The 24,594-nt window shown below is 41.4% G+C and overlaps 1 protein-coding gene across 3 annotated transcripts in view; it reads left to right on the plus strand.

Moving 5' to 3' along the window:
- The window catches only part of PRICKLE2 (prickle planar cell polarity protein 2), a 364,780-nt gene that overhangs the window by 176,469 nt on the left and 163,717 nt on the right, over positions 1 to 24,594 (plus strand). Inside the window, exon 1 of one of the 3 annotated variants that reach the window (XM_017527347.2) lies at positions 8,386 to 8,689. The exons of the other annotated variants lie outside the window; for them this stretch is intronic. The gene's annotated coding sequence lies outside the window, so the exon portion shown is untranslated. Of the gene's footprint in view, positions 1 to 8,385; positions 8,690 to 24,594 lie in introns of those variants that run through there. 3 annotated transcript variants of the gene reach the window in all.

Raw genomic sequence — 24,594 nt, forward strand, 5'->3', positions numbered from 1 at the left:
AAAAAAAAACCCACAAATTAAAAGAAAAACAACTAATCTTAAACAGGTTTTGGTCAACAGTTCAGTGTTTATCAAATTAATACGGTGTTGAAATCATGTGTTGGTAATGAGGAGAGCACAAACCCACTCCACCCTGCCTTGGACAAATCAGGCTTGAAGGTTTTTTATTACTAAGACCGTTTTCAAACATAATGAAAAATTAAAAGAACAATACAGGCCAGGTGCAGTGGCTCACATCTGTAATCCAAGTACTTTGGGAGGAGGGTCACTTGAGGCCATGAGTTTGATACCAGCATGGGCAACATAGCCAGACCCCATTTCTAAAAACATTTTTTTAATTCGCCAGTCATGGTTGCATGTGCCTGTGGTCTGAGCTACTTCAGAGGCTGAGGAGGGAAGACAGCTTGAGCCCAGAAGTTCGAGGCTGCAGTGAGCTATCATTATGCCACTGTACTCTAGCCTGGGCAACAGAGTGACACCCTGTCTCTAAAATAAATTAAAAAGAGAGACCTGTACAATGCATCTCCGCATAACAGATTTAATGATTATCGAAACTGGCTGCATTTTATTCATATGTTCCAATTTCCTTTTGCTTGACTTTCTTCCCTCCATCCTACCTTCCTGCTTCCTTCCTAAATGTTTTAAAGCGCATTTCAGACATTGTGTTATTTTAGGCTTACATATTTAAACATGTTTCTCTGGAAAGCATGGATGTGTTCTTACCTAACCACATCTCACCTGACATCATTGACAATAAGTCCTTGTTCTTGTTTAATTGGATGTCACATCTTGAGTGACTGGGGTAGTGAAAAGGTTTGAAACCACGTCCCACAAGCAGCAGTTAACAGAACTGAGTTGCTAGAAGACAAGGCTCAGGATTGGAAGGATAGTGAGTGGAAGAGTGGCTGGACTTGCTCTCTGTGACCGGCAGTGGAGGAATGCTGGCTAGTGATGAAACTCGCTGCCTCAGGAGTTTTCTCACCTGGAGGGTGGATGTGAGACACTGCAGAGAGGTTTTACATGCTCGTTTTATGAATATTTATCAAGTGCCTGCTATGGTAGATGCTGAGGATGATGTGAACAATAAGACGGGTGCCATCCCTTCCCTCATGGATTTTCCGATCTATAGCACTGTTTCCCAAGGGGTGAGATGGGTGAGGGAATGCAGGGTCAATTCAGTAACTAACATTGAGTTACACGTAATTACAAACATTCTCTTTTCAGTCTTCCAAATCTTGTAAGACATCAAGGAGGAGGTTTCATTTGAGAGTTAGGGTTGACACACCTCTAAAATTTCATCATTTACGTTTCTAATGAAGCAAGAGCAACTTGAGGTTCACAGTTTTTAACAGGCAACAGTATCTTGTGAACTATTTTTTGATCATTAAACATCTTTATAAAAGCAAGTAAGATAACAGGCAAATACTTAATACAGGAATAATTAAAACCAAAATGTTACAAGGGACGATTTTAAGCTTTGGGGGTTTGTCTGTTTTTGTTTTCCACTTTTTATATGTGCATACAATAAAATTTATTCTTAGGTTTATACTTGCATGAGTTTTTGCAAATGCATGCAGTAATATACTGTATGCATAGGGTAATAAACTGTCATGTAACCACTCCTATACTCAGAGTACAAATTAATTCTACCACCTTCCAAGATTTTCTCATGCTACCTGTATGTTTACAGAAATTTCTGTCCCCCCACCCCCACCCCACGGTGCATTTTAAATTCTCAAGTATCCTCACCTGCCATCCTCAACCTTTGGCAACTACTGATCTGCTTTCTGTTTTGATAATTTTGCCATTTCTGGAATGTCATATAGTACAATCATACAGTATATAGCCATTTCAGTCTGTCTCATGTTACATAGTATAATATATTTGAAATTCATCTGTCTCATTGCATCTATTCATTTCCTTTCTTTGTTTCTTTTTTTCGTTTTTCTCGAGACAGAGTCCCACTCTGTCTGTCCCCCAGGCTGGCTGGAGTGCAGTGGCGTGATCTCAGCTCACTGTAACCTCGGCCTCCCAGATTCAAGTGATTGTCTTGCCTCAGCCCTCCTGAGTAGCTGGGATTACAGGCATGTACCACCATGCCTTGTTAATTTTTTTGTATTTTTAGTAGAGGCAGGGTTTTGCCATGTTGGCCAGGCTGGTCTCGTTCTCCTGACCTCAGGTGATCCACCTCCCTCGGCCTCCCAAAGTGCTAGGATATAGGTGTTAGCCATCACGCCCATCCGTATTCATTTCCTTTTAACTGCTGAGTACTATTTCATTGTGTGAATGAACCACAATTTGTTTATTGTAAATAATAATATAAGGTATAGTCAGTAAGACAAATGACAAACGTGGTACTTAGTGAAAGCAGGTTTAGCAAATACATTAAAGGTGATATGCTAATGGCTGAGTTTTGAGGGAGATAAAAACTAGTCTAACAAATGTATGCATTACAGAGTTGTTTGAGTAGGCCATCTTTTAATTTCTTATCCACACCTTCAATAGGGCATTTGATTGAAATATAAATATCATTTCTATTATCTTAAGTCAGAATATACCTTTCGGGTTCTTAAAGTAACCAAGGATCTCCAGAGCATCCTTTTCACAACCTCCTCACTTATTTTGATTCATTCCCTCCTTCCTTGCTTCCTTCCTTCTCCCCTTCCTTCGTAGCCTCCTTCTCTCTCACTTTCTCTCTCCTGTCCCTTCCCCCTAATATTTCATTGGAGTTTATATAACTGAATTAATTAGATCTATTTCTCAAGGAGTTGGTTTTCCAGAAAATTCGCTTTGTAATTGGCATGAAAGAAGAGCTGGCATATTAATCAAATGCTACAATTTGTTCTTTGTATCTGAGTGAGGCTGAGGTTGGACTTACTGCTTATCTGTTGTCCATTTGTACCATTCTGTCCTTTGCAGCCAAGGAGCCTGGATTCTTTGTGACTGGGTGATGGTTGTAAGTGTTGATATATTGGGCGTAGACCTGCTGAATGGGGACAAACCCTATCTCCTTAGTTACTGTTACAGAGTCCCCAGGATATAAAGTGTCTGTTTGAAAATAAATAAGAGCTTTTCTTTCCCTTTGTTTGACTGATGATATCTATAACATTTAATAGAATAAAATGATACAAATCTTTGTCCTTCGCTACATAACATGTTAATTGCTGTTTTATGTATTTACTCATTTTGTGTTTCTGAAATATATTCAGTTTATAGACATTTCTGTCCCTCAATGAATTTTAAATTCTCAAGCATCCTCAAATTATGTATATTTAATATAATCTCATATATGTGGAGGTAGATGCACTTTGTAGCTAATAGGGAGATCAAAGTTGCTAGCTTTCTCCATTTAGTCAGCTTGTTGCAGAATACAAAGGCTGCTCAAGGATTTGAGTTCATATCTTAAAAGCTCATCAGAAATATTCTAAGCTATAGGTTTTTTTCTCGCTCAGCAACATTTCAGATACGGAGGTTCTCCTCAGTTGCCCTTGCTAGTGTTGCTGAATTTAAATGCCACAGGAAAAAGGAAAGATCTGTTCTGTTTTTTCATCTGTGGAATGAGGGGGTTGGACTAGATGGAAGATGTCAAATTTATAGCATTAATACTGTCATTCCTCATCTATCCACATGACAGACATCACTAACCAATCATAGCGTGCTTTCCTGCCAATGCAGGATGACTTCTCGTCAAGTCAGCACTCCAGGAAGCCACTACTAATCAATTGATGCTAGCCCAAGACATGAGATTTATTTCTATTGTGAAACAAGTGGTGTTTACTCCCTGGAGTATACTCAAGAGGGTTACAAAAGTTAGGTACTCATTAAACAGTAGAAGGAAGAGTATCAGAGGGCCTTGTTGTTTCAAGTACAGTAAAGAGGATCTTAGATTACTACATTTTATGCTCCTTGAAGGCAGGGACTGTGTTTTAGTCTTGTTTTTCCATGTCTACCCAGCCTACATGGTAAACTAGTTCTCCAAGTAGATACTATATAAATGTTTGTTAAATGGTATATGAAGAAATTAATGAAAGAGCATGTCCTTGTCCAATTCTTTCCTCTCTAAGACTGTACAGTTCAGTGCTTCTTCCAAAGAGCAGGGACAACTTTTGCCACTACTGAGTTTCATTCACTTTAGTTCAGGCCATTCCTTCAGGTTGGCTACATAGCTTTGAGTTCTTCTCCACCAAGCATTGGCACTGCCCAGCAATGATTGGCTGGACTTAAGAAGTTTCCTCTCCATCTATCATCCCAATCATTCACAAACATATTGAAAAATTCTGAGGAGGGTCCATTTAATACTTCTCCTGCTTGACTCTGAATTCTTTCAACTTGTTGTGTAATTGGGAATCTGAAGTTTAATGATACGGACAAGAATTCTGTCACAGATTCAATATTTAACACTGGAGGAAATTATTTATTTGACACTTAACATATGTAGCCCTTATTAGTTGTATTTTTGGAAGTAGATTTTAAATTCTTATATGGAAAAGACCAGGTGTGATAGCTGTATTTTGACGATGATGTGTCTTTCATATGGTAGATACTCAGTAAACAATTTATATTTCTCAGGGTAGTTTTATGAAAACAGACTGAAATCTCTAACTGTTAGAAGAGAATCATCTTTGGCAACAGAAGGGATTTTTTTTTCTACCCGGGCACTGAATTTTATCTAATAATAATATTGTATACCTGTTTAGTAGAAATTAATTATGGGCTAGGCACTCTGCTACATGCTTAATATATATTCTCAAAACAGCCCCAGGACTAGTGATATGAATTCCATTACAGATGAGATAAATGAAGCTTGGAGGGTTAACACAACCTGGCCAAAGTCACAAGATAGTAAGTGGCAGTACTGAGATTTAAAGGCAGGCCTGATTCTAAAGTCTTTTCCCCTAAAGACAACAGGTCCCTCGTGGCAGATGTGACTTCGCTGCAAGAAGTCTTCCCTGAGCCACCACCTCTCCCTGCAATGCTAGTTGAAACATTCTTCCTCTGAGTTTCCATAGTTTCTGTTCCCTTGTTATGATGCTCTCAATTCTGTGATAGCTGCTTCTACTACCAGAGTGAGATCCCTGATGACAAGGACTTGGGGTTTTTTGTTTGTTTTCTGGGTTTTGCTGCTTTTGTTTGATGGCTGCATCTTTCCCAGGAGAGCTCTGCCACTTTGCCCTGCGCACCTGGACACCATAGAAAATATACAGCTAAGTCTTCAAGATAATTCAGGAAAATAGTGTCCATCTTCATATGTGGGATGGCAGAAGCTGCCTCCCTTCTGAACTACAAAGTGCCATCTGCTACTTCTCGCTGTCATTGCGTTATCACACTGCTTCATTTTTCCCCACTTCCGTTTATTAACTGCTGTTTTTGAATAATTAATACTTGCAAATGTCCTTTGCTTATTCTGTTTGAGATGGATTGTGCTTCTTGAATGGGATGATTCATGATTTTTATAAATTTCAGAAAATTCTCAGCCATTATATCTTCAGTAATCACCTCTTCCTGATTTCTCTGGTCTCTCCCTATGAGAGTCCTACTATATGTAGATTGGGACTTCTCAGTCTAGTCTCCATATCTCTTTATCTCTAAGATATTTTTCAACTCTTTGTCCTTTTGTGCTTTATTTCTGTAATGTCGTGCGATCTGCATTTCTCTCTTCAGTAGTGTCTACTTAACCTATCCATTGAGTTTTTAATTTTAGTGGATCTACGGAAAGGAATAGTCATCATGTCATTCTTTTTAGGGTTTCAATTCTAGCTTCAGTGTTTTCAATCCTTATAAACTTTCTCATTCCATGTTCCTTTTCAGAATTTCAGTTGTTTTATGATCTGTAATTCTTGAGCCTCTTACTCTTTTATTTGTTGACATGTAAAATCAGTTTCTTGGATGTTGTATAATTTACTGTTGGGAACACGTGCTTGTCGGATTGGTTGTAGTCTGGGTTGTGGAAGTGGCCAGGGAAATCTTCATTTGTTTGTATCAGGCATTCCTGGTATATCATGAATAGGACGAATTTTAATATTAATTTTTCAGTCAGAGCTTCTTGATTTTGACTTTTGTTATTCCTGCAATCTCAAGAAAGGCACAGTCTTAGGGTTTCTCATTCTCAGTTAAAACATTTCCCTCTCACCCAGAATATAGGTAGAGGCAGACAAGTTTTACCTAGCTGGCTGTCAGTTTTTCCAATCCATCTGTTCATTCAAGGTGCAGCCCTCAGTGAATATTCTTGGCTTTCTACAAATAAGAACTTCCTGCTTCTCTTTGTCCCAAGGCCCTGTCTCTCTCCTGTGTGGGCATTAGGATCCTAGCCCCTAGGGAACCAAGACAACGCTTTTGTCTGCCACCAACCACTCTTCCCTCTCTTTCATAACCACAGCATGACTTTGCATGCTTCTTACTCTTGTTTTTAATTCCCTCTTTATTTCTTGGTATTTTCCTGTTTTGTTTTGTTTTGTTAATAAGGTCTCATGCTGTCGCCCAGGTTGAAGAACATTGGTGCCATCATGGCTCAGTGCAGCCCTGAATTCCTAGGCCAAACCAATCACCTCAGCCTCCTGAGTAGCTAGGACTACAGGTGCACACCACTGCACCCAGCTAATTTTTTTATTTTGTGTGGAGATGGGGTCTTGCAATGTTGCCCAAGCTGATTTTGAACTAATGGTCTCAAATTATCCTCCTGCCGTGGCCCCACAAAGTGGGATTACGGGTGTGAGCCATCGTGCCCGGCCTTCCTTTCTTTATTGTGAGTCAGCTAAGCATGTGTTATATTTTATCGAGCATGTCTGGGTATTTAAAGGGTTGAATTTTTCAGGTTGTCATCATTTGCCATTTTGTCAGAACCAGGACCTTATTACAAGCTCATAGTAAAACATTTCAAATAATATACAAGGACATACGATGAAATGTTAGTGTCCTTATCCTCTTAGATCTGCCTAGACCTCAAATCACCTTGTCAGTAATAATAACCTTTACCATTTTCTTAATCATAGTTCTAGAAGTAATTTTTGCATGTACAGCATACATATGTGCACATAATACATGAAGATGTTTTGTGCAAGCAGAAATATTTTTACTGTCTGCACGGTACTTAGCAATGCATTGTGGCACTCACTGCATACTGCTGCACTTAGTTCTGATTCTTTCTCATGGCTGTATAGTAGTCTATTATATGGATGTACCGTAATTTACTAACCATGCCCCCTATTATTGGATAATTATGTTTTCAGTTATTTTGATATTATAAACTCTCTTACAGTCAACATTCCCTTACATATGTCTTTGCTCATATGTCATTTAGCATAATTCACTTTGTCTATTTCCTTCTCTCCGTTCCTCCCACCCCCAACCCCTACTTGTGGGTTCCTTGTGGTCAATGACTTTATCTTTCATTGATGATCCTAATACCTGGCATGGGGCCTGGCACTGAGTTGGCACTAAATTCACATTTGTTTCATTAATAACTGCTCACTACAAAGTCAAATCAGCAGTCAGACTCAGTCCAAATCTCCAGCAAATGTATTTTAATTGCAGTAATAACAACAGCTATTGACTATTCATTTGTCCGGGGTTATTGACCAAGCACCTCCTCTAGTCTAAATATGAGCTCATGCAATCTTTACTACAACCCTATGAGATGGTAGATTTCATGATCGTGCTTTACAGACAAGGAAACTAAAATGCAGGTTACCTACCTGTAAGAGGTAGAGTTAGTATCTGAACACGGTTTTGTGTGAAATCAATGACTGGCCTTTTGACTGTTCTCTTAATTAACAGTGTACTGTCACAGCCAACAGTGGACATATTTCCATTGTTCATTCTTTGGTGGATTCATTCTTTCAATCAATCGACAAATATTTACTGAGAGCTCATCACGTTCCAGGTAGGGAGTGATAGGTCTTGATAAAAATATCCCTACCTTGGTAGAATTTACAGTGTAAAGGGAGTGACAGATTAAGCAAAAACGTGAAAGTGTGATGAGTGGCTGAAAAGAGATAAGCAAAGGCTTTAGGAGCACCAAGAGCAGAGAAGGCCTCCAGTGTCTGTGATAAACTGGATGAGCCTCATTGAAGGACAGCAGTGGATGGGGAGGGCCACAGGATGGGTGAAGCCTAGGAGTCCAGCGTGTCCCCTGTTCCTTGTGTGAGCTGCAGTCTAATCTCTCTTCCAGCCACTGCCAGCTCTCAGGACCTCTGGTCTGAGGGCCAGAGGGCCTGTGTCCTTCTGCTTTTGAAAGGTGGCTCAGCACTCCATCAGCCCTTTCTAATTTTAAAGTAGTAGCTCCCTTGATTGAAATCTCAATTTGGGAACAGGCCTAGGATTGGCCTGTGGCTCGAGATTTTCACCAATAAGCGGAGTGGGAGGTGGGGAGGTGTCCCTTTAAGCAGCCTGGAGGCAGCCTAGAGAGCTTGGAGCTCCTCTCCCCAGGACCTGAGTGATTTTGCAGGATCCGGAGCTGCGCACAGAGCAGAAGCTGCTCCGGGAATGTCAGCCCCCTTGTGCGGAGCCCCTGCAGGGCCCCCTCCTGCTCCGGGTAGTTGGCGGCCGACGCCCCGCTGGGCTCCTTAGCTGCAGCCGCTACCCCTGCCCCTGGGTCTCCAGCCCCCTTTTCCCCGGCCTCCCCCACATCCCCGTCCCAGTTTCCCGGCCGGCGGAGGCGCCGCAGCGTCGGAGCGATGCAAGGCTAAGCCGGGTAAGTGCCCCCCCCAACCCACAGCCGGGAGCACTGAGCGGGGCGCAGGGGCACGTTTGCTCCAGGTTTCAGGAACTGCCCTGAAAAAGGGGCCTTGCAGCTGGAAACTAAGCTCTGGGAGAGGTGCGCTTTGCCACCCAGACACTGGGGAGTCAAGAGCCCCGCGGTGGGGACCTGGTGAACTGAGTGTCGAGGGTCTGAGTGTCGGCCACCTTTCGTGCAGACAGACACTTTATTAACCAACAGTGGTAGTCATAATATCACGAGGGGATGGTGGTGTTACTGTATTAGGACTTCTTAAGGGGGAACATGAAAACATCCCTGGATTTGCTTTTTAAATAGCCTTTATTCTCTTAGCATTCATTTTCCCTTAAATATTTAAAAGGTATTTACTGTTAATGACTTAGTTTTTTTCTATTCAAAATATTTCTTAAAGTCTCCAGAAAGATCTACTTTAAAACATTATTTACTTCTTCCCACATACTTTTATATTTTGAGCTTATATACCGGAAAAGAGAAAAGTTGTTTATTTTCCCAGAACTTTAAAAATTCATTTCTTTGCTTCTTGGTGGACTTCAGTAATGGAAGCGCGTCTGGATTTGTGAACATGTTCTCTCTGAATTGGGATAGGTGGAGAGGTCCCCTCTCCTGGCCCTTCCTAGCTCTACATGAGGGAGTGTGTAGTTTGGTGATGAGAGGGTTAATTCTTACACTCCAAATTACCAAATGCACCCTCTCAGATGCTGGAAGAGTTAGGACTTGGTGAAGGTTGGGATTACACAAATCTGAAGTGCCTGGGAAACATTAAAACCAAAATAATCAGGAAAGATTGTGGGAAGGTGCTGGGTAAGATTTAAAAGATGTGGTTTCAGCTCCCCCCACCCATCTGTTCACTTGTGTGTACCTAAGCAAGAGGTGGAGAATCGAATGCAGAATGTCAGAGTTTACCTTTTTTTTTTTTTTTTTTTTTTTTGTAAGATGAGGCAGCTGGAAGACATGCCTTCCAAAATTGGAGCAGAGTGTGATGTGTGGATTGCCAAATTCCATTTCCGCCCATATTAAATTATTTTGGCTTCTAGAAGCCCTTATTTTGCTGGGCTGGCCTTTATTTGCAGTTGTTTAGGTGGTGTGAATCATTTGTATACTTTGAGTTCCCTGCTTTCTGTACACAGATGTTTTTATCTGTGCAGCTAGTTGGGTAATTAGAGAGATGGATATGGCCCAGTCTGTACAGACAGAACAAATACCACTTGGGGAAGATCTGGCCTTTCCTTTTCAAATCATCAATTGCCAAATCTTCCCAGCCCATTGGGCAATTCAGATAAAGGTGTCAAGTGAGCTGGCCAGTGAAGAATTTATATGTGCAGCTAATTCTGCTCATCCTACAATAAAACATCTTCCCATGGGGCCAAAAAGTGGGGGTTAGGGAGGCATATAAAAATGATCCTGTGTTCTTAGTCACTGCCTACCCAGCTCTCCCTGGATTTCTGAGAACCTGCCAGGAGAAACTGTTGACTGGATGGAAGTTTCAAGAAATGCAGAACAGAAATCAGGACAAACTCTCCTTGAGCAACTTTTATTTCTGTTTGGAGGAAGGGAACACTTTGTTAGAATAACAAATCGTGGCTGCTTTTCAAGACCAGAAAACGGTTCTTGTTCCGAAGGCAGATTCGTTTTAAGAGTGTGAATCATTTGGTTTAGCTATTTTTTTTTTTCCTTTTGCGGTGGAGGCTTCGAGATGATTAAACGTCCTGTCTGCAGGAAATTACCAGGAGATTTGAGTATTTTCCTGAATCAGCCTCAGATGGTACACAGCTTTGGGTGTAATACAAGAAAGCTCTGTTACAAGGCAGTCTTTCCTTAGTGATAGCCTCAGTCTCACAGAGGTTTTCAAGCCTCTCCATCAACCAGCCTTTTATTTTTTATGTTTGGGGTTGTACTTCCATTTAAGAAACTGAAATAACTCTCTCATTCCCTTTGTGAGCTTCTTAAGATGGAACTTATTTTCAAGACAGTTTTGTCAAGCCCACTTCCCCACTAGCCTCCTCCCACTTAGCTTCAACAGGAAAAACTCTTGGCTCCTTTTCCCAAGATTTCTTTTAAGCCAGAATTGTTATCCTTAGGGACACAGATGTCTCAAGGAATGAGAAAGATGCAAAGGCTTGAACTAGCACTCACCAATTTGGTGGTGACATTTATGGTCTTTGTAGAGCTGTTTGCAGAGCAGGCTAAGTGGTTCTGTGTTGGGTTTGCCCTGAAGTGCATCAACAGCGCAGAAAATGGGCAATGAAAAGATGGTAAGGGGCAATTGAGGGACACGTGTGCTGCTTTGTGTTCTGTGTGGAGAGATCTGTGGGTTTTTAAAAATAATTTGGAAAACCAAATCTCAGGGATGCTGTGCTCCCCGAGCTATTTTTCTTAAGCTTTCCTGAAAAGTATTCGGTCACATTAAGCACTTCCTAGCACTTTCATAAAATAGGAGAGCACTGGGTGAATATAAACCCAGTGTGATATTCTGATGTCAATGAAAGGAAGCAGAGGGAATAATTTTTTTAGCTACTAAAACACAGAATGGTAATCCTAGTTGAATATAATGAGACTTTATGGAAATTGTATTGAGAGTTTAAATGTGATGTTCCAAAAAAGTTTCTTTGATATTTTTTATTTTCTCAAAATCTGAATGGCAAGGAATTCTTTTCTGGGATACTTAGCATTTGATTACCATGCAGTTTTTTGGTTTTCTTTTTGCTTCATTTTGTTTCGTTGGTGATTTCTTTTTTCATATCCTGCTCTTCTGTGTGACCAGCAGAGGAAGGTTCATTTTTGCAAAGATTGTAATCTGGACAACTTCCAGAAGAATGTAAGATGTAGGGGTAACAGAGGGAACAGACGCAGGTACTGCGGCACTCAGTGTATGGGAAAACTCATGAGTGATCTCCCCGTAAGATTAGCCCAGAGGCCTTTGATAATTGCTTCACATTTGACTTTTAACAGCCAACCTGTGTAGAGAAATCTTTGTACCTATCACTAGGGTCTCCCTCTTCACAAAGCACCTTCCCAGGCAAGATGCCAATCCACAGGGAGTGTGTACGTGACATTGCTTATCACATCTTTGGAAGTTTGCTTCTTACTCCTTTTTCTTTAAAACAACTACTATTTGATCTCTTAGAAACATTTGCAAAAGATTACTCTGCATTCACCCAGGCTGCTATAATTAGTCACTGATTTTATTTTATATTTTCTGATGATTGAGGCTTTGTTCAGGCTTCTGGGGATAAGCAAACATCTGTTGAGTTGGATGTTGGATAAATTCTAATTTTGAACACTAAGTTGTCCAGGCTGCAGAAGAGATCTCATCTTGACATATTATAAATGATAACAGCAATAAACAGAATGATGCCTGTTAACTTACTGAGCTTTTGCCAAGCACAGACTAAATGTGTTACCAGTCTTTCTCAGACTTTACAGTGCATAGGATATCCTTCAGGGAGTCTGTTTCCAGGTCTGTAGTATGACTTGAAATCTGCATTTAAGAAATACCGAGGTGGAACCTTGGACTTTATCTTGAGAAGCTCTTTGCTGTTTGTTCTTTATTATTGAAAAATCCTTACAACAACCCTATCGGGTTTGGTGCCATTAGCCAGCCTATTTCACAGATGAGGAAGGATAAGGTCAAAGAGGTTCAGTAACTCCCGTAGGACACAAGCCTACCAAGTGGCCATGAAGGGGACCTGGACCTACAACTGTCCAACTCCAAGCATCTACCTGGGATGCTTCTTAAATGCAGTCCCTGCTCTCAAGCATTTGCTCTTGGTGAATTAGACGGGGGGGAGGGAGGGGCGGTCTTCTCTTTATGATTTGTACCTAGTAACCACCTTTCCACTGCCCTGGTGCCACTCTGCCAAAGTCTGCCTTTCTAGGATGCTGGCCCTCTGTAGACAGCCGTCCATGAGGTCCCCATTTAGACAATCCACCATGACAGAATTGAGGGAGACCACATGGGGTGGAGGTCCTTGTGGCAACAGCTTGAGGAGTGTCCAGCTGATTTGCCTTGGGTTCTTAAAGTGCTGAACTAAGATGACCCAAGACAAGGCTGGTTGACTGTGAAGTGCTTTTAATTTCCCCAGCTTTTGGAATTCTTAAGACAGTTCTGTTTCCATTGAGGGCTCTTTCCACCTGGATATAGGTGCCACTTACTTTCCTCCAATCCATGATGCTTCCCATAGGATCCTTTCATAAGACCTCACCCTACACAGCCCAAAAAAGTTGAAACCATTTCCTAATGCTCATGGGCTGAGCCCACTTACAGCCGTTCTTCCATTCTCTGTATACCCTCCTATTCTGGGTAGAATCCTATGGAAAGTGAACGTAAAGGGAATATTGTAAAGAGGAGAGGCAGAGACTGAAAGAAGCCTCATTTAAGCTTCTTGCCTGATTCTCCCTTGGCCTGACCTGATTTCTCTCACTCTTTGGGGCACATGGACCGGGACTGATTTTTCTTGCTTAATTGCTTCAGGATGGTGGATACAGGACAGACCACTTAACCTCATGAGCTATCCCTTCATTATCCGTAAAATGCTATGCTCATGTTGACCCTTTCTCCTTTGATTACAAGTAATGCAATGTCCTAGAGACTCTTTGGAGTTTGTTTAAAAACATTTTGAAAACTTGTTCATGTGGGCTTCTAGCAGTGGTTCTCTTACTGTGATCTTGGGAACACCTGTTTGGTTAACTGCTCTTCTAAAAAAGAAAACAAAAAAAGGTGCTGTGTGTGTGGAACATACGATATTTTACATCTCCCTCTTAAGCAGTCAGTATTCAAAGGCTCTAAGAAGGCCTGGAGTAGAGAAAACTGTTTAGCCTTGATGTCGCATGTTCTGTGCTAATGTGACCCTGGAACCTCCTTTCAGCCTCACCTCTTAATGTGCTGCAGACCACCCTTGGGGGAAGCTGTTGATCTTCAAAATGGTGGCTTTACCACTTATTAGTCATGTGCAAGTCACTTTCATCTCTGAACCTCAGTTTCCTTGTCTGTAAAATGGAAATAATTGGGACTCCTACCCTACAGAGTTTTAGGGAGGGTTAAATCTGTTAAGAGATGTCAAGGTCGCCCTCTGCCTGTCAGCATGGTTTGCCTCAGTGGATCATTCCCTCTGCTTGCTTCCTTCTGAAACTTTCTGTCTCCTCCTTGCTTCATCTGCCTCCTTCCTCCCCATTCCCTTTGCTGCTCTTTCTCCTCTTCTAGTTTTGGTATTTTCCAGGTCAGCCGCTTCTGTCTCCTTCCTGCTTGCTCATGTCCTTTTCAACTTTATTGCTCCCTTGTTGACGTCATCCTGCCCATCGCTTCATGTTACACTGTACTCCTTGACTAGTGGAGCTGCATCTCCAGCCTGGACCTCTCTCCTGAGCTCCAGACGTATATATACATCTCTTCTCAGCATCTTCATTAGATTTCCAGTCGGCTTCTCAGTCTTGTTGTATCAAAACATAGTGCTAGCTTTTTTCCTCTCCTCAAACCCTGACTATGTCAACAAACGGCACCTCCAGGTACCCAGTTGTTTGAGCTAAAAACTTTTGGCACCTTTGATTTTTCTCTTTCTCTTACTCTCCCATATCCAATCCAATGGGAATAAGTCTTTTCAGTTCTACTTCAAAAATATACCCCAAATTGTAGCAGGTAAGGGTGAGAAGGAGGGAGGACTGACTAGGAAGGAGCTTGAGGTAACTTCCTGGGGTGCTGAACATGTTTGATGTCTTGATAGAGTATGGGTTACATGGATTTAGACATTTTTCAAAATTGATGGGACCCTACATGTAAGGTCTATGTATTTTGCTGTATGTAAATTATACCTCTGTAAAAAAAAATGCGATAGAAAATACATGTATCTCCAATCTCCACAGGCACAACTTTAGTCCCTGCTGCCATCATTTTTCACCTTGATTACTTGACAAACTTCCCAAACACCTAGTGATTCTGAAGCTTAAATCACATCATAGCAGTACCCTATTTAACAGCTTCAGACAGCTTCACATTGCAATAAGGACAAAACTCAAACATTTAGCCATGGCCTGTGAGATTGTCACACCTTAGCAAGTTCTAGCCCTTGGCTAGCCCTCCAGGGCATCTCCCTACCTGGCTACTAGTACCTGTGCTTCAGCCACAGGCCAGCCCAAGTTTCTGCCTACCTCTGGGCCTTTGTACTTCCTGTTCTTTCTGCTTGGAATGCTCTCCCCTATGTATTTGCCTGGCTAACATCTTCTTATCATTGAGGTCTTCGCTTAAATATCCTTCTGTCAAGAGCGCTTCCTACCTAGCCTTGCTCCATGTCTACACTTCACAGCCCACATTTTTCTTGGCTACATTATCATACTAACTTTTCTCCAAAGCTCTTTTCAAGATCAAAAATATTTTATTTTCAGTATGACAAGCCTGTCCCTATTCCTCTTTGTCCATTAAAGGCAAGGATTGCATCATTTAAATCCCCTCTAACAGTACCTTCCTTCTCGGAGGGGTTCCCTAAATAAATTTTGGCTGACTGATGAACTGGTACCTCGGCCAGTGCCTAACATAGCAACTGCAAGAAAATTGTTAGCAAATTAAACATTTAAAAATGATTTTTATTACTCACTCTCCTCCTTTCTTCATTTCCCTCTTACTTCCTGAGGGATGTAAAGATTAATGTGCTTCCCAATGCTGCAAAGTCCATGAGCTTCACATTTCTAGCCTTCCTTTTTTTTTTTTTTTAATCGTAAACCAGGTCAATGATAGTTGCCCCTTGTGGAGGTCTGAAAACCCCTTGAAGGGAAGTGTTATTTCAGCACTGAGTACAAGCAAGGCCTGAGCGTCTCATCACCTTTTAAAAATTGCACCCCCCAGCTAATGGTTTTCTCTGAAGATCCCAAGCTTCTGAACTCTCCTGCCTAGGAAGTCTGATCAGATGCAGCTGTTCTGGGAATTGATTTGAGATCCAAAAGTTTTTAAGATCCACTACAACTCCCACAAGTGGCTTTGGAACTCAGAATGCAGTAAACATATATATTTTTTAAATCTGTCAGAGAGAATCTTTCCCAGAGAACAAAGGTTGAACTGTAAGTTTAGTGCCCAAAACTTACTCTTCTCTCCAGCCCCAAAAACCACAACCTCTCACTGAATGTTATTGGTGGAGTACTAATTTAAAAATTAGAGCAAAGTGTGGCATGTTCTAAAAGTGGAAAAAAACATCAACAAATATTGGTGGGGAAGAGGATGTCCTTCCCTGGACAAGAAGAGAATAATACAGGCATTTCTGAAAACCCACAAGCCATGGTTTATTTATTTGGACTGTACATTGAGTTACCAAGACAGGAATAGAACAGAGGTTTTATTTGCCTGCAGCTCTGGTTTAATGGATTAAAGTGACCCCTTCAGACCTTAGGGAAATAGTGCTGCGATTGATTAGCACTGTCTGCCAAGGGCAAGAGCTGTTGCTGTACATAAAGAATTAGAGAATGTTCAGTTTGGAATGCACCATGGAGATTATCTAGTCCAACTGTTGCCCTCATAGCTACTGCACTGTGTTAGGGGGCTTTAGAAGAATAATCGTGAGCATGGCAAAGTGATAACTCTTAGCTTTTCAGGCCTTTGTTCCCTCTTGGGTCCTGTCAGTGCATTCAGCGTGGCGTACTGCAGCACTTCTGAGAACATACCAGGGGAGCCTAACAAGTGAGTTATGAGGCTGGTCAAGTTTGGAAAAGTCTGTGGTACCATATCTCCCTCTCAAAGATACATAAGGACAATAAGCATGACAAAGGGCCTGAAAGTCCAATCATAAAGAAACTCACTTAACATTGTTTCCCAAACCTGTGTGATTCTGTGATGTTTTTCAAGGACACCTGTTGTCATTTTGTAGAGTGCTCTTCAGATGCTGCTGTTTGATGCTTAGATAATGGGGAGAGTGTTCATTTCCTAGGGCTGCTGTACCAAATTTCCACAATCCTGGTGGCTTAAAACCACAGAAATTTATTATCTTACTGTTCTGGAAGCCAGAAGTTTGAAAGACAGGGTGTTGGCTGTCTCTGGGCAAGAGTCTGTCCCTGCTTCCTGTGGCTGCCAGCAATCCATCCTTGGCATTCCGCGGTTACAGCTGCATCACTCCAGTATCTGTCTCCATCTTCACATTGCTTTCTCCTCTGTGCCTGTGTCACATTTCCCTCTGCCTCTCCAAGGATACTTAAGATGACATCGAGGGCCCATTTGCATAATCCACATAATCTGTTCATTTCAAAATCCTGAATTTGATTATATCTGCAAGGCCTTCTTCCCCAAATATGTTATAATTGTGAGATTCTGGGGATTAGGACATGGACGTGTTTTTGGGAGGCCATTTTGCAACCTACCACAGAGGCATATTGACTCAAGCATCAAGACACTTGGATCAAGTTCTCGCTTAGCCACGAACTCCTCAGTCCCATTAAGAGGCAAAAAGGGTATTTAAATCAGGAGTCAGGCCTATTTCCTCACCATTCTGAACTTCAGTGTCTTCAGCTATGAAGTGGGATATACCTGAATACTTTATAGGGGTACTATAAAATTAAATGAGATAAAACTTGTGATGTGCTTATCACAAGTGACTATCAAGTAAATATTGGCTTATTGTTGTATATTTTTACCACTGCTGTGTTGCTGCCACTGTTTTCATGTTCCTTCTTTGAGTCTTATTGTCAAATGAAGTGATTAAACCTAACTCTGGCCAAAAATTGTCAGGGATCCTTTCAAAATTAGCATACTGAGGGTTCCAGATCTCTCAAAGGCCACATTTTATCTTCTAGATTTTTTCACTGAAGTATATTATATCCATACAGGAGAGTAAACATATCATAGGTGTTCAAGTCAGTGAAATTTCATAAACTAAATATACCAATGTTACCCCCACACAGAATCAAGAAATAAAATATTACCAGTGCCCCACAAGCCCTTTTTGCACTCGCCCTTCCATCTCCTTAATTCTAACCAGTCTCCTGATTTCTAACATCATAGATTTTACCAGTTTTTATACCTTACATAAAGGGAATTATACAATCTGCTCTCTTACGTGCCTGGCTTTTTTCACTCGACATTGTGAGATGCAGTTGTTTTCTTGTGTGTAGTTGTAGATCCTTCATTTTAGTTGTTTTATGGGGTTCTATTGTTAAATAGATCAAAATGTATTCATTCAGTTGTTGCTGGGAGTTTTGCTAGTTTCTAGTTAGAGGCTAGTATAAAAAGTGCTGTTCCAGACATTCCAGTACATATCCTTTGGGAGTGCATGCAATGCTGGGATGAAATCCACAATTCTTTCATTCAAGACCTCTTCCACCCCCACCCACTAATTGCTTCAGATGCTTTGCAACATGAGAGCTTCTTATAACCCAGGGTATCTTAGTCTGTTTGGGCTGCTGTGACAAAATACCATAAGCTAAGTAGCTAATAAACGACAGATTTTTTTACAGTTCTGGAGCTTGAGGTCCAAGATCAAGGTGCCTGCAGGTTCAGTGTTTGATGAGAGCCTGCTTTCCAGCTCATAGACAGTGCCTTCTTGCTGTGTCCTCACACAGCAGAAGGGAAGAGCTAGCACTTTGGGGTCCTTTTTATAAGAGCACTAATCCCATTCATGAGGGCTCTGTCCTTATGACCTAATTACCCCCAGAAACCCCATCTTTTAATACTGTCACCTTAGGGGTTAGGATTTAAACCTATGAATTTGAGAAAGAAGGACACAAACATTCAAATCATGGCAAAGGATAATAGTTGATTAATAGGGATGGTTCTCATCCCCTGGGCCACCCACTGCCTTCCCAAGCCATTGGCCATGCCTCCATTCTCTTGATGTATTGAAATCTTTTGAGCCACCACTCTTTCCATAAGACTTTCCCCTTGGCTTGCCTTCCAGTGGGCTGGGACTGGATGTGGTAATTTTGAAGGAGCAAACGCCCCGCTAGAGACACAACTCCACCTTTCTGCATCCCACTCAGGGCCACCTCACTCACTTGCTCACACCCCCACTGTCAGTGCCAAGTCAGCCTTTTCTTCCCTGGCTGCCTTAAGGAAAGACGTGATGGCCTGCACATATCCCTCTTCTTCTTCATTAGGCCTTCACTGAACTGATCCTATACTCCTCTTCCATACTCCCAACCCTGGTATTTGGAGCAGCCCAAACTGTCTTATAGATTAGAGCGTGTCCAACTGAGGGTTGGGAACAGAAGGGTGGAGAAAGGAGGAGTTGGCATAGACTGGCAAAGTGATATGAATATGAGCCAGAATCTTGGCACCATTGCCCAAAAAGGTTGGGAACCACTGGTTTAACTCAGCCGAATAATTTTTCTTAAATGGGGGAAGGCTGAAACTCATGTTTCAACAGCTCCTAGTGATACGTGTGTGAGAGACTTTTTCGGGATCCTAAAATTGAGTTTAGTCCTGGATGGAGCATTGCTATGATGTGTTGAATGGTAGAATCATGTATGTGCTTTTGCCCAGGATTCCATTAATGGGTACCAGGTTGGCAACTTACACATGTCAATTCTGGAATTATTGGGGAAATATATGATGGATATTAGGCTCAATTACCAAACCATTCCAGAGAAATTTAAACGAAATTAGGCTTGGTGCCCAAAACCCCTTTGTCATATCCATTTTGTCCCTTTGTGTTAGGTGGCCTTTAAAATGCATATGTGACTGATGGGGTGGGGAGGGAGACATGGGAGACAGTGCATTCTAAGTGTCTTTGTTATGCTGTCCTGTTTATTTTTTCTTGCCTAGTGACCATGAAGTAGGAAGGAAAGTGGAGCTGCTTGGAAGGGGTGAGGTTGACTCTGGAAACTTTTTATCTCTAAATTCAACAAAGAGTTAAGCCATACTTTTCTATAGGATTATAACATCTCACAAAAATGAATAAAGAGTTGAGCAACTTCGTGCCAGGCTCTTTTGGAGATTTAATTATAGTAGTAGGTATCATTTGTTGAGTATTTTCTTTATGATCAGCAGCATGTTGGAGACTTTTCTACAACCCGGGTTAACAAACTTTTTCTGTATAGAGCCAGATAGTAAATGTTTTAGGTTATGCAAGTCAAGAGGCGAAATAAAGACTAGTGTGTAGGTACCTGTATAATGAGAAAACAAATTTCCACAGACTTTTTGACAAAATTCAAAATATAATAATAATAATTGAGTATAATCTTTCCAAAATACAGATCTACTAATGAGAAGAATGGAATTCATTTTTGAGGAAGCGAGATTTATAGTTACTGTCTATTATCAAATTGATTGCAAATGTTCATCTATAAAAATCACTCTTAGTTCATGGGCCATACAAAAACAGGCTGTGGGCTGGACTTGGCTTGTAGGTCATAGTTTTATTTACATTCTGGCAGAGCCTTATATGTAAGTAATGATTGAGTTGGACTGCACAGAACAGTGAAAACCTCGATAGTGGCATAAGTGAGTCAAGCCTTTATGTGTATCTCTGTAAAAGAAGTTTAAAGGTGTCTGTCTAGGGCTAGTCTAGCAGCTTCACTATGTCACAGAGACACAGCTTGCTTTTTTCCTACCCTGCCAACCTCAGCATGTGGCTCCCTTCCTCAGAGCCGCTCCATAGTTCAGCTGCTGCCACCATGTTTGCATTCCAGGCAGCAAGAAGAAAAAAAGCAGGAAAGCAGTACACAGATACTTTCTTTTAAGGAGACTTCACCTTTTCACACCCAATACTACGACTATCTCCTTGGCCAGAACTTGGACTTATGACCACCCATCCCTGCAAAAGAGGCTGAGAAATGCAGTTGTTTACTCAAGTTGTGAGTATGCTTAGATAAAAACTGGAATCCTGCTACTGAGGAGGAAGAAGAGATGCTGAGATAAGTAACTAGAGTCCTCTGTCATATTCGGTAAGGAGGAAAATGAGCGCCAGAGAGATTTCCATCTCCCCTGAGGCCTTATGCCAGCAAATTGAGATTTGAACTGAGGCCTGCTCAACTCCAAACTCTCCTCTCCCTCTCCCTGCATCTGCCCTCTAGCACTATGAGGAGTTCCACATGCATCATGTTAAGAATGAAGTGTGCGCTTGATTTTATAAACCTTTGCTCCCTCCAAAGATGCTTCCAAAGAACCTATAAAGAAGAATGGCAACATTCCCCTTTAGTGGAGGGCCCTGTAATAGCTGGATCAGGACACGTGGCTGAGGTTGAAACCTGCATAGGGCCTCCTAATCTCTCCTAAATATAAATGCAAATCTTGAGATTCTACCAAACTTTTTCTCTAGTCACATAGACCGAGAAGTGCAGTGACCAACAAGCTCAGGCATGTACACAGAGAGAAAACTTGTGCAAGGAGGGAAGACATGGGACATGGAAAGAATGCAGTATCTGGGTATGTGACCTTTTCAAGTGACCCTACTCATTATTCTGGCCTGGAATTTGGCCAACATGGCTCACAGTTTTTTTATTCTAAATGGGAAGATGCAGGAGGTAGATAGGAGCTTTCAGTTTCTTTCTACATACGTATGTATCTAAATGTTAGGGAGAGTATCTAAATGCTCACTAGGTACTGAAACATTTACCTCAGGTGATCTCACTACAGTCCTGAGGAGCATCATCATCATTCCATTTTTAAAGATAAGTAAATATGGTGTTGAGAGGTTTTACAACATGCCTAAGACCACACAACTGGTAAGTGGTAAACCCAGGTAATTGGACTCAAGTCTTCAATTTCAATTGTGCTATTTCTGACTGTGAGAGAAAAGCTATGATAACCTTATCAGCAAAACACATGGGTTTACAACAGAAAGAATGATTAATTTTGACTTGAGAGAGATTGAGAAAGCTTCCAAGAGGTGATGACATTTGAGCTGGGCTCGAAAAATGACTAGGACCATTTGAGTGGGAAGTACAAAAATTCAGGAAGAGAAATTATTGTTGGTCAAATGTATAATGTACTCTAATAATAAATAGTCCTGGCCTTAGGAAGTGAGAAATAGATTGAGGATCCCTGTCTTTTTGCTCACCTTCCAAATATCATCATCACCATGAAAACAGCTGATCTGTATTCCTGGGGCTGCTTCTCATCTAGGAGGCTTCTTGTCTAGCTCCCTTTCAGTCTTGTCTGTCGCCTTGGGAGACAGGAACAATACCTCTTGCCAGAAGCTGACTTGCACTGAGTTTTGATGGTCTGGTATTGAGTTGTTGGTTCCTCTTCCCACCGTATTCTTCTCTTCAATTTGTCCAAACCTGACTGTGTGTTAGTGTAAAGGAATCAAGCTCATAAATAAAAGAGGAAGCAAAAGTAGGTTTTAGTAATGAGGCTCCTGCTTAATCGCATCAGCAAGCTAAGGAAGGAGCCATTAAATATTTATCAAATTGTTGCATTAACATTTTCACTGTGCTTGCTGTGGACACTAAAACTCTCTGGAGATTGCAGCGTCTGCCACCAAGCAAGAGGAAGGGAGCTGTGGCTGCGCCAAAATATGTACCTGTATTATTACAAACCTCCATCCATCCGAAGGCCCCAAAGAGACCGCATTAGTAATCACCCATCTCACAGGGAAACTCTGTTGAGGTTTCAGAGATTGAGACAGTGCACAGGCGTTGATGGAGCTCCAGCAGGCACCTCACCTTGAAATGCCTCCCATGACACTGGCCAGAGGATCTCATGCTGCACATTCCATGCTACCCTTTGATTTTTTTTTCCAAGGTCACTGTTTCTTGAGAGTTTTGTTTATGATTAGTTTAACTGTGATAAACTGTGGTAAGAAGTAAGTCCTTGATTTTCCCCCTTCTTAGTTTAAAGAATTCTTTAAATAGGGCTGTGTTTGCCTGGATGAGAGATTGCAGATTCCATCAGCAGATCCAGCACTTCTTGTCTGGTGGTTGCCTTCCAAATAAGGCATGTTGAAGGTATTCTAGCCACCATAAGGTCTTGAGCCAGTCAAAGAACCAGTTATTATGCTTTAAAAAACAATTCATCATCTGGAGTAGTGAACTTGGTTGTTATTTTTAGGCCAGTCTTTTAATGTATGTGACATGCAAAAATAGGATTTCTCATGTGAACTTCTTGAGGGTTCGTGAGAGAGTAAGTGGAGTAGGGGTAGGGCGGCCGGCAGAGGTAGGTGCCTGTGTGATAGTCGCTTAGTTTAATACTTTTGAACAAGGGCTCAGGAGTCAGCCATCAGTTCCAGTTTTAGCTCTGCCACTTACCAGTTATATGATGTAGAATGGATTCGACTGCTGAAGTCTCAGCTTCTTTACCCATAAAATGGATTAAGTATAATATCTACCTCAACAAATTGCCCTGAGAATGAAATGAGATAAACCACATTAAAGCCATTAGTATAATAGTTGGTACACAGCAATCACTTAATAAATGATAGCTGTTACTTCCAGAGCTTTTAATTTTAACCTAGGATTTCTAGCCTTTAAGACTTTCTATAAGGTCAAGTGGGAAGTGAATTTATACAATCAAGTTATGGAAAATTGGAACTGGAAGGTACTCATGGATCATCTAATCCAATGGTATGCAAATTATGACTCTCTGGCTGAATCCAGCCTGCATCCTGTTTTTGTAAATAAAGTTTCGCTACAATATATCCATGCCCATTTACTTTTGTCTTGTCTTCGGTTGTTGTCACACTACAAGGACAGAGTTGAATAGTCATGGCAGAGACTATATGGCCCACAAAGCCTAAAATATTTAGTCTGATGCTTAATAGAAAAACGTTTCTTGACCCCTGATCTAATCCAGTGGGGTTTTACCCCAAGGTAACCAAGATCCAGAGAAAGGAAATATGACTTGCCAGAATACATAACCAAGTCTTTCACAAAAGTTTCTGACTCCCATGCCTCTTTCCACCATCATGCTTCCTGGGTCCTGGTTTAGTAGAGAGAAGTTATACAAAGCATAGGGCAAAGCTCTTGCCGCTTATGTGTTGAAAACCATGGCAAAAGTGCTATCGACCCCAAATAACCAATTTTGCCTTGGAGAAAACCACTTTTTAGAGGTAAAGAATCAATGTTGGGATGGTGCTGGCTCATGCCCACCACTCTGTTACTGCATCAGCTAAGAGCTTCTGATTTTATGTTCAGTTTTCTCCAACAGTTCATCCAAGCGATGTAGAGGGGCTGTGCTTCCAATTGGCTCCTCTAGCATGTGGTTGACCTGAGCGGGCATATTCAGTGGTGACCAAGTTTGAACTTTACTGGGAGAAACGAGAGTTGGTACAGGAGCCGTTATGGGGTTGTGGGGTGATTTGCATAAGCTTTTTTGCTTCAGAGTATCTAATCATGATGATTGCCTCAAATTTTTCATTTTTAGTTTCCTATTTGAAGCACTTCATTTAATCTTCCCAACAACCTTATCAGGTACTAAAGTATGGGTGTAGATTATGCTTATTGCTTTTTTTTTAGACCATGTTGGGTTGACTGAAATGCATTCTTAATCACTTTGCCATGCCTCCAGTGTGTTCCACTAAAATGTTAATTCACCCATGGGGGGTCTGACTCGATAGGCAGCAAATGATATCCACGTGCAAAGTGATAAGAGACCCCCATTCTTAGGTGGTACATCAGGGAATTTATCTCCCATGTGCACTGATGTTTCCTCAAAGCCTAGAACAGAGCCTGGCATGTAGTAGGAGCTTCATAAATATTTGTTGAGTATTTGATGAACAAGGAGTCAAGATGTGAAATGTTCTTAGCTTAAGTCACCAAATATAACTAGATTACTGTGCAGCAAGGGAAAACCCAGTCTGGATGAAGGGGCCCAGATGCAGATTCAGAAATGGAAAACTTGAGACTGTCAAATCCAGATGAAAGGCACTGAATAAGAGACGTGAGCTAGACCCAAACTCTGATGTCTGTCCATGCTTCTCCTGTTTCCTGAATGCAAAATGAACCGTCTGCTTCTT

Source organism: Cebus imitator, unplaced genomic scaffold, assembly GCF_001604975.1.
Source record: "Cebus imitator isolate Cc_AM_T3 unplaced genomic scaffold, Cebus_imitator-1.0 Scaffold48, whole genome shotgun sequence".
Lineage (NCBI taxonomy): Eukaryota > Metazoa > Chordata > Mammalia > Primates > Cebidae > Cebus > Cebus imitator.